Genomic DNA, 14,242 nt, shown 5'->3' with positions numbered 1-14,242 from the left:
CGTAAAATCTGTTAAGCACTTTGTGGTCTGCGTTTTACCTTAAAAACATTATGTGCATGTATGACTGATAGAAGAAACATGGGGGCTCATTTATGAGTCCTTGCGTCACTTTTGCGCCGCCGGTGCGTCACTTTTTGTGACGCATCAGCGGCGTAACAACTGGACCTTGTTGCACCATATTTACAAAGTGACGCATCTATGTAGATGCGTCACTTTGTAAACCCCTGCTCTACATTATACCTGCGTCAGGTAGAATGTATGCAGGGTGGGCGTTCCCACGTAAGTAAGCATCGTAGAAGTAACGCAGTGAAATCTACGAGATTTCACTGCGCCACTTCTAGGGTGCAAATGCGTCAATATCTTGCGCCTGCCTCACAGCAGGCGTAAGACTGACGCAGGCCCTTTCACATGGGGCTTGCCCCATGTGAAAGGACACATTGCTGGAGCTGCGTCACTTTTGTGACACACTCCAGCAATGCGTCACTTTTGCGCCAACAGATACGTCAGAAATACTGACGTATCTGTGACTCCTTGCGACATGATGCGTCATACTGTAAATATGACGCATCATTGGAGTCGCAGGGAGGGCGCAGTGAAAAGTGACGCATCACTGCTTTCACGCAGTGATGCGTCCCTTTTCATAAATGAGGCCCATGCTCTGCTGTTTTTAGTTATCATCAGCGGACAAATAACACTAAAAAGTCTGTTACGATTTGCACTTGGCTGAAAATTCACAATTGCACATACAAGTAAAATTTTACCCTCATAAACGCGAGAAACCCTAGTTATTTTATTTTGAGATTCTTCCTGTGGGGTAAGAGAAGGTAGAGCGTGACTATATATATTTCATTCTGATCTAGGTTCTGTTTTCCATTTTCTGTGCAACTGTAAACTGTACTTTAAAAAGGAGAGCAGATAAATATCTTAAGAAAATGAATTATTTGATTACAAATGAAGCAAGGTTCCTTTGCACGCCAGGTCTTCCCGGTGCATCCTGCTCTGTCCCAGGACCAGCCACCACTGCCCCCGAACAAACACATAGGCCTTCAAGTGGTCAAACATCTTCACTGCCCTGTGGCTCAGCTCTCCTCTCTGATCCATGCACTTTACAAGACTTACCCACACCCTTCACTGCTTCCACTGTTAGAGGAAAATATATCTATTAAAGAAACACCAAGAATGATAAGTTAACAATACAATATGGTTTTATTACAATACTGTAGTGAGGATCAGTCACTACAGGAGAGATCAGTTCACCTCAAGGGAGATACAACTCGATGTCTCTACCCCAGCTTAGAATCATCTGTATTTATTCCTCCAAACCACAAGAGAAAAAAGTTACAAGCATAGGATGTACGTCACAAATTAGTAGATTAAAATCAGCAGAAACAACAATTTCCTGAAAACAAAGCACACATGGCCCTCGCATCTCATATTGGCGGAAACCCTCTCAGTGGTTTTCCTGTTGTCAGACTTAAGACGTTATTAACAACTTTTTACACACATCTGTTTTCCTGTGAAGCAAGTGATTATATTTTTGCCTAATGCTTTTTGGCCACGCTTCTCTGACCTCTGACCTGAGGTTTCATCCATCATGCCTAGCATCGTGTAAGTGTGACATGTGGTTTTCAACTGAAGCGATTTATGAGCAGGGGCAAAACTTGTACCTGAGCCAGTCCATCCTGTGTGCGTGCTTAATCTATGTGTGCATGCATTAGTAACACGATTGTAAAAGACATGATTGACACCGTCCTAGCATATGGACTTGTGGTTTGTGGTTTGTGGTTTTTGTAGTTCTAACATTTAAAACACTACTGGTTTCCCGAGACTTGAAGAAGATATGATCTATGCTTCATGCAGTGGCTTATCTTTGTGACTGCAGGCCATTTCCTGACCTGGCAGGTTATTTTCTGACACTTCAGTGAACTGTATGACCTGCTAAGTTCAGCTAAACTCAATGTCCTTTGTAACATGCATTTTTCTGACCTATTTCTCGTGCAGAGGCCTGGGCCTGTATTTCTAATGAGGCCTAAAGCTGCTTTTAACTTGAAACTTCTGCATAGAAGTTGCAGGCCTTAACTCTGTGTGTGTTTGCACAAAATGTATCCTATTTTTCCCTATATCATTCCCCCCTCTAGTTGATTCTTCAACTACTTCTTCTCCTAATCTCCCATCCTCAAAGAGAATCTCCTCATATATAACACTCTGTTCTAAGACATCTGTGGTGTTTTTCCTGATCAAGAATGCTCCTCCCACGCTAGTTGTCATCTTTTTGCAACAGGCTAGTATCACCTGAAATACAAGGCACATCAAAAGCAATACAACAATTAGAGGCAACAAGGCCTTGAACAACCCCGACATCCAGGACGGCACCCAATCGAACTAGCCCTTGAACCACTCATCAGGAGCACCCCCCTCTTCGACCATCTTCTTGTGTAGATCATGCAATGTCTGAATGGCCTCAGCCAATGTCCCATTGTCCTCTTGAACACACACCCCTCATGGCTGTCATTATCAACTTTATTCTGGTTCTGCTTAAAAATCAAGAACAGGGGTGCTCGCAGGGGGCTTGCAAACTGCGTCTGGGCCTAGCCAGACCGTCTTCTCTCCTCCCCGGGTCAACCCTTCGGTGGCAAACCCTAATGACTGCCACCATGCTACTTAGGACCACGTGTGTCATTGAATAGTCTGTGTTTCTGTGGGACCGTTTTCCCAAACCGCAGTGCCATAGTATTCTGCAGCTTGCTTTTTCTTCCGTTGATGGTGAAACAAAGTCTCTTAGACAGCACATGGGATGGTCATACAAATCGGAGAAGTTCACTGCTGGTATCACCAGGGAGGGTGTGTAAACAGTCACAGAGGCCATTCCAATTCGGGGTCAGGTGCATATGGAGCTGGTTCCCGTACTGACAAAAGGGGTCCATCAAGGCTGGCGGTGCCCCCCTGCATGTCGGCGTCGTCCACAGTGGTATTGCAGTTGAGGTTACTTCACCTTTACTGTCCTATTTCCTCTGAAACAAAGAGAAAACTGAGTTAATTTCACTGCTATTCTAGAGTGTGAGTTTTAGTTCCTGTCCATATATATCTCTATATGTTTACTTTCCATATTAGCTAAAACTGTCCTATTATGTTACCAAATCTTAAAGGGCTACTTGTCCCTGCCATTATACAATGATACAACTCTACATATGAATGTGACACCAGTATGCCATTTATCATTGGCAAATACTGATCCTGTACTACATTCAGATGATAGTTGAGTTACCTCTAAAATACCCGGGTCTAATATCCCTTTTTTCCACTCTCTCTTATGACCTGTTTCCTTCATTCTTGATATCTGCTCTCTTTTCTATAGTCTATCTGTCAATGTCAGTAGTACCTCAGCCATGGTATCAAATTTTGTTGTTTTAACTTACACAGTAAGGGGGCTAAGATGTGTTGGTTGCAGCTATGCTTTTATTCTACATAAAACAGGTGCAAAAGACAGTGAGTAAAAGCTTGGAAATACCTCTTTAGGGTAATGCAATTTATCTACTGCAGCAACAGGGGGAATAAGGGAGCATACATAAAAACTGGTGTTAGCTGTGGATTTGCCTATACTAAGCATGTGCTGGTACCTAGTACCACATATCTTCAAAACAAAGCAGTCTAGAGAAGATCATGGTCAGAATCATTATCAGCTGTTTTGCGCATGCATATAATAGAAACAAACAAGGGCTATTAGCGCACAGAGAAGGAAAAAATAAAATTAAAGGACATAACTTAAAATAAATGTCTCTTGTTTAAGTGGTGGAGGAAGGCTTTACTCCGGTTGCTTCTCCTGTTCTCCCCCCTCTTTTTCCTGCTCGGTGTCCAAAGGGATGGATGACACAGTTAGGGTCAGGCAGATGTTGGAGTGAAAAAGAAATCCATTGCTTGTAGCTGCGAATTTTTCACTGCAGGCAACTGTGCTGTCAGAATCTCTCCACTGATGAAACAGTTTCTAATGCAAATTGGAGTTTCCAACAGTAAGGATGTCTGTTAGTCATGCACTGGAGGGGCATCATCTGGAGGGGCTTTGACGCGCATGGCAGCTACAGTGTACCCTGTTAAGAGACAAACTTTGACACTTGTGTTAGGTGAGACAAATGAACATACATTTAAGTTTGTACTATTTCAGGTGCACTCTCAGTCTGTCACCTATGTCTAGTTAGTAGCACAATGGTGTTCATCCTTCTCTCTGTCACTATCTGATGTGGGGTCAATTGGTAGTCTGACCTGAGATGTTTCTCGAGGTGAGCAGTGCTATTGGGAGTCAGTACAACCATTTATTTTCCAATGTTACACACAGTTTACTTATTGTGTGTTTTAAGAGGTAAATTAAGCATACCAAGATGTTGTTACTTTGGGGGTGGTAAGCTAACAAGAGTGTGTGTATCATTCTTAACAAAGTGGTGAGATGGGAGAAGATATTATTGAAAGAAATGTGTGTGCCAAAATCAAATCTAATCTCCTCAGGAATGCCCCACTGGAGCATTACCTCACCAACCAGAAAATTAGCAGCAAACTTGGCATCACAATGGACATGAGTGCCTACTTTATCACTGGTGGCGCCCCGTGTGAAAATGTTTGTTGGCACTCCCCAATGACCACCTCTGCCACTGATTCCCTCACTACCAACCCTTAACAGTGCCGCTTAAGTCTCCATAAACACTCTCTCACAGATGCATTTAATTAATTCTCATACAAGGGAAGGGTGTCAAAACACTCCACACCACACCCACATTACATAGTGACAGTCAGTCACACATGTAATTCAATGTCTAAGAAATATTTCATAAGACAGAGAACTACAAGATGTAGGAGTTACATGTCATCCATACTGATAGGCAGTATAGTTTAAGAGCGCTTGAGCTGGAGAAGTACAAACTCAGCGTTTGAACTGTGATACCATGGTTGGGAGTTCTCTTTATTAATAAAAAGTTATTTCGACTTTTTTGCAAGATTTAGAAAAATAAAAGACTGAACAGAAAGTATAACTCTCCATATCTTGTGGTAACTCTACAGCCCCTCGATGACAGTCAATAGCTCACTGCTATATATTATGAGTTTTAACTTATAAACTGCAAGCAACAAAGAGTATCCTGCTAACAAGAAACAGTAACCCACCAACCTATCCACATTGTATGCACTTTGTATATACTTTGTGATTTGCCTGAGGCAAGGAATGTTAGAAAATGCTTTTAAAACCACAATATACTTGGAACCTGCGCTCCCCCCACCTGAAACCAGCATCCGGTGTGGTGGCACCGGTCGCACAGCCCTAAAGTTGGCCCTAATCCCAGTGGAGGGCTCTCAATGTCAAGTACTGTAGAAACTGTTACTCTAAAGGTGGGGTTTAATGAACCCTGCTGGCACACAGTACAGGTGTATTTCTACATTGTGGTAATCTCATGTAAGCTGCAAACAAACCAATCCTGGCGTATTTAGAGAGACATGTTGTTCCTAGCAGTGTGCCAAAGGAAATGTAGCTGATTTAGGACTTATAAATAGCAATGCTTGGGTATCTTTCTATATATTAAATCTGTTCCTGTCTTTGTGCATCCAATGGGTCTGAAGGTGGCAATGTTTTACTAGCTAACAAAACTATAGTATGTGTCTTATTAAGGGACCATTTTGCACTATTGCAGTGGCATAGCCTAAATCAAAGTATATGGTTATTGCTTCCCCTTCCCCTTGTTTAAGTGCTGGCGCTAAAACTACTAGTTCAGCAACCTGAGTTAAGTAATAAGGTGACAACGTTATCTGGTCTGCTATCAGCAATATATCTAAAGAGTCATGCAACATTGCTTTGACCACTACTGCACCTGTGTGTCTCAATCCTGTGTCCTAATCTATTGTGGAACCCCATCTACAAAATATCAACACTGCCTGGAATGGGGTCTTCTTGTGTTTGGCTTCACTCATCTAAAGTATATGTTGCCCAGTCATAGATATTATCGCCTGTATCTGAAATGGATATACAAAGTAGACAGTTGTGTTGTTTTTATGACACTTAGCTATCTTGATGCGAGTCAACTGAGGAGGACATTGGTTTTCTCCCAATGTCCCTTCTTCTGCTTTATTATCATTAGGACTCTCTGGCTTTGGCCATTTTTGTGGTCTCCCTCTTGGCCTCTTCTAGGCTTGTGCATCTACTACTTGTTTTTATGAATGGCTTTTCTTTATACTGCCCTTGGATCTGCCTCTGAGTCTCTTCTGAATGGGAGAACTGCCAGGCTCTTGGGGCCATAGGTATGTGTGGTATTTAGTAGCCTTGTGCCATTCTGTACAGTTGTGTCCTATTTGGTCTCTGTTTCAGAGTGTACCTCAACCAGGTGTTCTACAGGACCCCATGGCACTTTGGAGGACCTTGTCTTTATGTTTGACTATAGAGGTTACACTGGACAATGCATCAGTATCTATTTCATTAATACATTTTCCACCTCTCTTTCCCCAACCTCTGAAACCACCCTGCCTCTGACAGGTAGGTAGGCCTGCTGAGTTAATACCTGTATTTATTTAAACTTTTTATATTCCTATATTCCTAAATTCTTTCCTATGATCACATCCTTCTATTTATTTCTCATTATCCTGGAGATCCACCCGTCCACACTTCAGTGAACTGTATGACCTGCTAAGTTCAGCTAAACTCAATGTCCTTTGTAACATGCATTTTTCTGACCTATTTCTCGTGCAGAGGCCTGGGCCTGTATTTCTAATGAGGCCTAAAGCTGCTTTTAACTTGAAACTTCTGCAAAGATGTTGCAGGCCTTAACTCTGTTTGTCTTTGCACAAAATGTATCCTATTTTTCCTTATATCACCACACATGTCGGGGTCCGCACTTCCATAGACCTGCGTGCTACCCAAGATCCTACCAACGGTGCGTCGGTGCTGAACACTGCAAGAAACAGGCATGCAAGCTTTGTAATGGTCCACACTTGACTAGACTCCAGACCACCCTCATACCCCCTCTGAGAAACAAGATCGCCGAGGCAGGTGAATTTGAAGACTCAGATAAGCAGATGAAGGACTGCTGTTAGCGTCAAGCGTCTCTAATTGGAGCGCATTGGAAGCGCTGCTGAAAGGGGCCACTACTTACGGAAGGGAAGATCTTCCCTCTGATGCCGGGTATTTAAATGTGTGAATTTATATTATACATTTTATAGACGTTAGCAAAATAATAACAAGCATTTGCAATGCAATAGGTCTCGCATTTACACGAGTTTAAGCCACTGACAATGCTTTTTATTTAGGTTTTAAAAAGCAAAACAAAAATAAGAAGGCATTGTTGTTTAAAATACCAATAGCTCAAACTCGCGTAATTGGAAGACGTATTGCATTGCAAATGCTTGTTTATAATGAAGTCTGTAGAGCGTCCTTTTTTTCACATACTCCTTCATCCTGCGCTCTGATCGCCCTCTCTCCAACTGTTTTTCAGATGATTCCTGAAAGGAGCGAGAAGGAGGTGCATCAGTATACTGATACCTATCAGGCTGTTTAAGTGTTTCACGTTTGCACAGATGATAGCGCATTACAGAAGGCTCTTGTGGAGGAGACCCACCCTGTGGTTTAAATGTTTCTGCGCTATTCTTATTCTCCCAGCGTTTTTTAGAGTCAGGTGCTTGTTTGGATTTATCCTTTTCAGAATGACCCTAATTTGTGGTGATTAGGTTTGGCACCAAAACTATCTCGACCTATAGGTTACTGTAATACATTTTGGTAGTTTTCACTCCTGATTCACTGCTGGAACTTGTGCAAGACATTGGGGTACCGCTAGTGCTGCCACTCCCGCTTTAATATTATTTAAAATCCTTGAGGAGATGTGGCAAAGTTGTCCAACGGTTTCATCCCAAAGTCGAGGGCTCGTATTCTTTCTGAATCTGTAACAGCAATGGATGGCGTACCATGTTGTGGTATGCACTGCAGTGAACACTGTGCTCCATGTGGCACAAACTTCTACCGCAGGAACAATTCCTAAAGGGAGCCATATTGTGAGAATTCTATGTTTTTCTTGACGTTCTGTGTAGGGAAATACTGCTTCAAGCTGATTTGTTTTTGGTGCAATTTCCTCCCGTCCAGTGTGAATCTTTTCCATTATTGAATGAATAGTTACTGGACTAATTGCCTGCATTACTACATGCGGTTGTGCAGCTTGAGCATTCCTCGCTGGGTTTAGTGCCATTGTTCGCATTATATGCTGTGTCATGCTTCTGTATAACCTAACTATATCTGTGTAAAGTACATGTATCTCTGCTGCTGTAAGGTTTATTATATCTGGATATGATGTGTAACCAGCTAAGACCGTCCATGTTGCTCCTTCATTGCTGAGGGGATTAAGTCTAACATTAGCTGCCGTATGTGAAAGGGTGCCTTGGATCCAATTTACGTGCTCCTGATATGTGAGTGGTATTTCTAGATCCGCATATGGTGTGTAATTGTTGAGAACATTTTGTGCAGTGTCGTAATGAAAATATCCGGTCGACCATCAGTTGCTGGAACTGTTACCCATGAATAGAATACCTCTGTTATGTGCACTTTGTGAGCCCCTCCCACAAAGGTAATATTTCCACCTGCAGTGGTGAGCCCATGATGTAGTAACATTTGTGTTACAGCATGTCTACAGTTACATAGTATGTTTATTGGTTCATCGTCAGCCATGTCTGTTTATGAAATTTAGAGAAGGTAACTGTAAAGATGACTTCCTGACGAAGTAGCTGCACATTTGCACAAGCATCTTCGTAAGCGACCGGCAAGGAAGAAGGCTCACAACAACTGCCTCTGTTCAAACGCAAACATTCTTTCTGTGCTCTAAAGGAATGAAGAGTATTCTACATTCCACTAAGAAAGCAGAAAAAAGAACAGGAACTATAGTGGGGTGATCCTTTTAAAGGTTCAAGCTTGAACAACCTACAGACAAAAATATGGTTTCCTATTTACTTGAGGAAGATGTATCCCTAACACCATGTACGTCTTCGGTTAATTGGTTAGTAGAGTCTTTGGGCACATTTAAGAAAACTATTTGGTAGACCTATTAAATAAATATCCAACCTAGTACATTGGTAGCGCCATATCGTACGGTTCCTACTTTTTAAGTAAGACTGTGCTTCTGGGCAACATAAGCATCAAGACTATGTGTGACAGAGTCCACACATACATCAGAATATATTGACCTGGTCAGTGCGTCTTCTGGGCTACAAACCAGGGCCCTGGATAGTGTCTGCAACCTCAAGACATGACAACCCTAAGGAAATCCCCCAAGGAAATTGTGGAAACAAATCTTACCTTTTCATTTGCAACTCAGGCATGCCCAAGGAGGTACACAAGAATTGCACAAGTGGTGTTTCAAATATTTATTGAGGCAGCTGGAATCTTGTGTAAAATATAAGCGCTGCAATGAATAATAGAATTAAGCAGACTAATGTCACCAGCATGACAAGAATGGTAAACAGGGTGAATGATTCAACCATTCTACAATTGCATTAGATTATATGAATAAATATAATGGTACTCCTACCTAGCTCTGCCTATCCTAATGAGCAAAGGTGTGCTAATCTGCCCGATCCCATAGAGTGGTCTAACTACCCATTTACCTATGTGCGTCTGTCATCTGACAGTCGTGTCTAATGTAGAGCAGGCTGCCATCCTTCTCAGGATATGGATGGAATCCAGCTGGGCTAGAATTTAGGCACCCAGAGAATCCTGTCGAAATGCTCCTCTGCCTAAGAAAGGGTCCATGCAGTTCATATATTAAACTAAATCCATGCATTCAGTGTCTGAACTCTGGTCCGGCCACAGCTTATTTATTCTATCCAACCAGGGCTATCGCCTAACAGACAACAATCCATAACACAGTAAGCTTGTACTGGAGACCTTGTACAGAGTGTTCTAAGAAACGATAATAAGCCTACAAAGAGAAATATATATGTAAGAAATTATTTTCGGAGTACTCTGATGTGCAACCAAAATGTGTTACAAAGGTCACTGTGTAAAAAGATGTCAACTTTAAATGTGAATATAGAAAATGGAAGTGTTTATGCCCAGGGCCTATGCAACCACACCACAGTATTTGCCAGTGACAAAAACGTACTGACTGGGCAGAATAAGTATTTCATTGCATAACCTTCATCCTTTCTACTTGGGAAACATTAAAAGCACATTATAAGGCAGTAATGTATTTATGAAACGTAAACAGGTATTGAGTTGAGAAATTTGTCACTTCTTCGCCACCCTGAAGTTGGAGGAACTTATGTGAGTTTTGGTTTACGAAAAAGATGACTTTCCGATTTATATGAACCAAAATGGATTAAAATGTTGCTTTTGGCGCTGTGCAATCCAACGTTTCTTCTGTGAAATAACTATTTGAAAATGGGTTTGTGCTGCTCAGAAGATATGGGAAAGCAGCTTGGCTGTCAATTTTGTGATAGGCTGGTTGATGGTAATCTGTGCTAATTTGGGGTCTTGACTTTGAGTTGTGTTGGACCTTTAAGGGGTGTTGCTGTGCTCAAGATGACATGTGAGATCTACATAACCTGTAGATTTCTTTGCTATGGAAGAACTGAGCCTATCAGCAAATTAGGTTATCCATAGAGGCGTAGCTTTGTGATCTGTGGCATATGCCTATTGGTTTGTGTCTCTTGTTGATAGGCTGCTATCTAAGATCTCAGACTGTTTGATCTGAGTTGCCTCACTTGCAGCATTCATCTGTGTCTTTTTTGCCTCCACACATCTTATAAAATGAGAAACCATTATAAAAAAGAACAGTCACCAAAAAGATTATTTAAACAGCTGGGCACCTCTTTCACACACTTTATCGTAGAATTGCAATTACAGTTGCCATATATGTGACCATTGCTTTGTGCACTCTGTTGAAAGGCCAAGGCTTGGGTGATCATATAATCTTAACACCTTCATGAACCAGTGTCAGGCACTGTGAGAAACTTGCACTGTCTTCAGCCTCAACTCCAGAGCTCTCCGTCCTACCCTGTCGTGAACACCCTGAATTCACCAAGACATCTAGAGGAACTTCAACTGGCATTGTGTGCTATAACAGACTCATATGTTGCATGAAAGACAAAACTATGATAGAACAACACCTGGAAAAAGGAACTCTCTTAGGGAATAGGGACACGTGTATCGTAAATAAAACATAGGATTAGTAAACACTGACTGCATCACTAAGTTGGATTACCTTCTTGTACCATTGTTTTTGCTTGTTAAGTTAAGAAAGTTACTATAGGGCCAGGTAGAGGCCCATTTATGTCTTCCTGCTGGAGCTGAGCACTGGTAGTCACCTCCCCCTAAGGGCCTCATCGGAATTATGAGATCCGTGGGATCAATGTGGACCTGTTTAGTTGGACTCCAAGAATTCGGCTGCTGGAAACAGCGAAAACCTCAGTGTGAAATTCCAAGGAAAAGAGAGATTTCTAGGGGAAATAGACCTGCAATTACCAATTCCTCCAGCAATTCCTTATTTCTTAGCAGACCTAAGAGCCCAATTGATAATGGGCACAAAAAAAAACATCGGCAGACCCCAGCAGACTAACCAACTACTGACCGATCTCCCTACTCACATTCCCAGCCAAAGTATTAGGAAAAGCCATCAACCAAACACTCACATCCGGAACGGAACCTCCTACTCTACTCCTCCCAATCCGGATTTCGTAGCAACTATAGCACCGAGACAGCGCTCATCGCAGCTACCGATGACATCCAAGCCCTACTTGATGGAGGAGTGACTGCAGCTCTGACCCTACTAGACCTCTCGGCAGCCTTCGATATGGTCTCCCACCACACACTCATCACAAGGATGCACAGCATAGGCATCCCAGGAGCCGCTCTCAGATGGATTTCCTCTTTCCTCACCGGAAGAACTCATAAAGTCCACCTTCACTTCCAAACCAAAGGAAATCATCTGGGTAGCACGCCTAGGATCCTGGCTCTGCCCCACCCTCTTCAACACTTTTATGGCACCTCTGGCCAGCATCGCCACAACCCACTGACTTTACATCATATCATAGGCAGACGACAGACAACTCATACTCTCCCTCTCTGAAGACCCCACAAACACCAAGACCTGCCTCCACAGCTGCATGACAGGCGTCACCTACGGGGTGTAGAACAACTGGGTGAAGTACAACACGGACATAATAGTGTACTGTTTTTCGGAAACAAAAGCTCCTGTTAGGGCGCATACTGGTGGCCCTCAGAATTCGGACCTACTCATATCCCCACTGACCACGCCAGGAACCCAGGCATCATACTGGACAACAAGCTAACCATGATGACTCACGTCAACTCTGTCTCCTCCTGCTACTTCATCTTCCACATGCTATGTAAGATAATCAAATGCCTACCCCAAAGCTCAAGACGCACTATCACCCAGGCCATCATCTTCAGCTGACTTGACTATGGCAACACCCTAAAGGCAGGGATCACAGCTCACCTACTCTGACGACCACAGACCATACAGAACTCCACAGCCAAAGTCGTCCTTGATCTCCCTAGACAAACCCAAATCACCCCTACCTCAGCGAACTCCACTGGCTCTCTGTACCGAAAAGACGTCAGTTCAAGCTCATGACCCATGCATACAAGGCCCTGCACAACTGCGGACCCAACTGAACTTCCATCAGCCCACCAGGCACCTCCTGTCCGCTTCCCTTTCTCTAACCCTCACCCACACATCTGACATCGAAAATGTGGAGGTCGCTTCACCTACCTAGGAACAAGCTGCCCTATTTACGGATCTTTTCCAGAGTTCCGAAAGACCCTGAAGACCTGGCTATTCGTCTAATCACCTTGACCCTGCCAGCACCTGGATGCCCTTATGGGTGACAAGACGCGCTTTACAAATCTACTGATTAATTGATTCATTGATTGGGCTGAATTTTTGCAACCTCCGTAGTACCCCTGGTATTGGTAACTCTGCAGGTGGGTAAAATGCATCCTATTTTTCAGGCTCCTTGTAGCGACGGTCTAAAAGCCCTAATATCACTCAAAAGTATGGCAATTTGGAAGCCTGCATTGACAGTTTCCAATCCTTATGAAATGTGATACTCGATATGATTGCATAATTTACAAACTCCCTTTAGACAGCGTTCAGAGCAATTAGTGCCTGAAGCAGAGGCTTCATGTTGATTATTAATTGATCATTAAAATTATGAAGCAGACCCACAAAGAATATATCAATGGGAGCGAAAGAAGGGACTCAGCTTACATAGAGTTCACCTAAGAAACTCCAGAATTCGTTTGAGTACTGTACATCATTTGCAAACTCCCAAGTGAGTTAGATATTTGCAAAGAAGGGTGGATTGCATTTGTTTTTACTAGATTCAAGACAGTGGAGAATAGCCTTAAACTGTGTTGTCTCCCTTGCCTTGGAAAATGTGTTGCAGAAAATATTGTAATCCATTGCCTGGGAGTGAGACTTAGGTGAAAAGATTGAGAATAAGGAGGTAGAGAGAATGGAGAAAAGCCAAATGTTCCAATAATTGGTTCAGTTGTTTCATGATTAGGTGTAACATATGGTGTATCGGCTCTTGTCTTTTCAAAGCCTGCTTAAACTCTGAGTGATATAACCAAGGGAATGGGAGGGGGGAGTGAGACAAGAGGCAAAAGTAGCAATGGGCGTAGAGAATGGTGACAAGCAAGGTGAAGGAAATGTTATGTTATGATATGCTATATTCTATTCAATTCTGTTGGTTTTGTAGAGCGCATGGCTACCCAAAGGCTTTCCAGCGCTTAGATGAACCAACACAACCCGAGTAGGAAAGTGCCCTTTTTCACATTGTCACCACTAACTTTTTTCCCCAGTACTGATGCTTTTTGACTGAAAATGCACTGGGTGCCTGCTAACCATGCCGCCAGAGCCAGTGCACTTTCCCTTAAAACAAGGTAACTGTCTTCTTGTAACCCAATGGGCAAGTACTTTAGCATCCTTGTAAGTCCCTAGTAATTGGTATCCCTTGCACCCACGGCATGGGTACTACAGAGGGTCCCTATGGGCTGCAGCATGTATTATGCCACCTAAAGGGACTCACAGAAAAACTGCATGCAGATTGCCAATACGGGATGTGTGAAATGGTGCAAATCTGTTTGAATACACGACATGGCACACTCCCTGTGTGCCATGCCAAGGCACACTGCATATACTATATGTAAGTCACCCTACAGCAGGCCTTAGAAGCCCTACCGCAGAATGCATTACATTATAAATGAGGG

The 14,242-nt window shown here is 42.9% G+C and overlaps 1 protein-coding gene and 1 long non-coding RNA gene across 3 annotated transcripts in view; one reads left to right on the top strand and one right to left on the bottom strand.

Moving 5' to 3' along the window:
- Positions 1-14,242, top strand: part of LOC146809468 (excitatory amino acid transporter 2-like) — a 968,543-nt gene that overhangs the window by 198,025 nt on the left and 756,276 nt on the right. The window lies entirely within an intron of this gene.
- LOC146809469 (uncharacterized) overlaps positions 1,188-14,242 on the bottom strand; it is a 137,907-nt gene continuing 124,852 nt past the window's right edge. Inside the window, exon 2 of the long non-coding RNA XR_014966436.1 lies at positions 1,188-3,011. This is a non-coding gene — a long non-coding RNA (uncharacterized LOC146809469). The remainder of the gene's footprint in view (positions 3,012-14,242) is intronic.

Source organism: Triturus cristatus, chromosome 7 (assembly GCF_964204655.1).
Source record: "Triturus cristatus chromosome 7, aTriCri1.1, whole genome shotgun sequence".
In the NCBI taxonomy this organism is placed as follows: Eukaryota; Metazoa; Chordata; class Amphibia; order Caudata; family Salamandridae; genus Triturus; species Triturus cristatus.
This window is presented reverse-complemented; position numbering and strand designations above follow the sequence as displayed.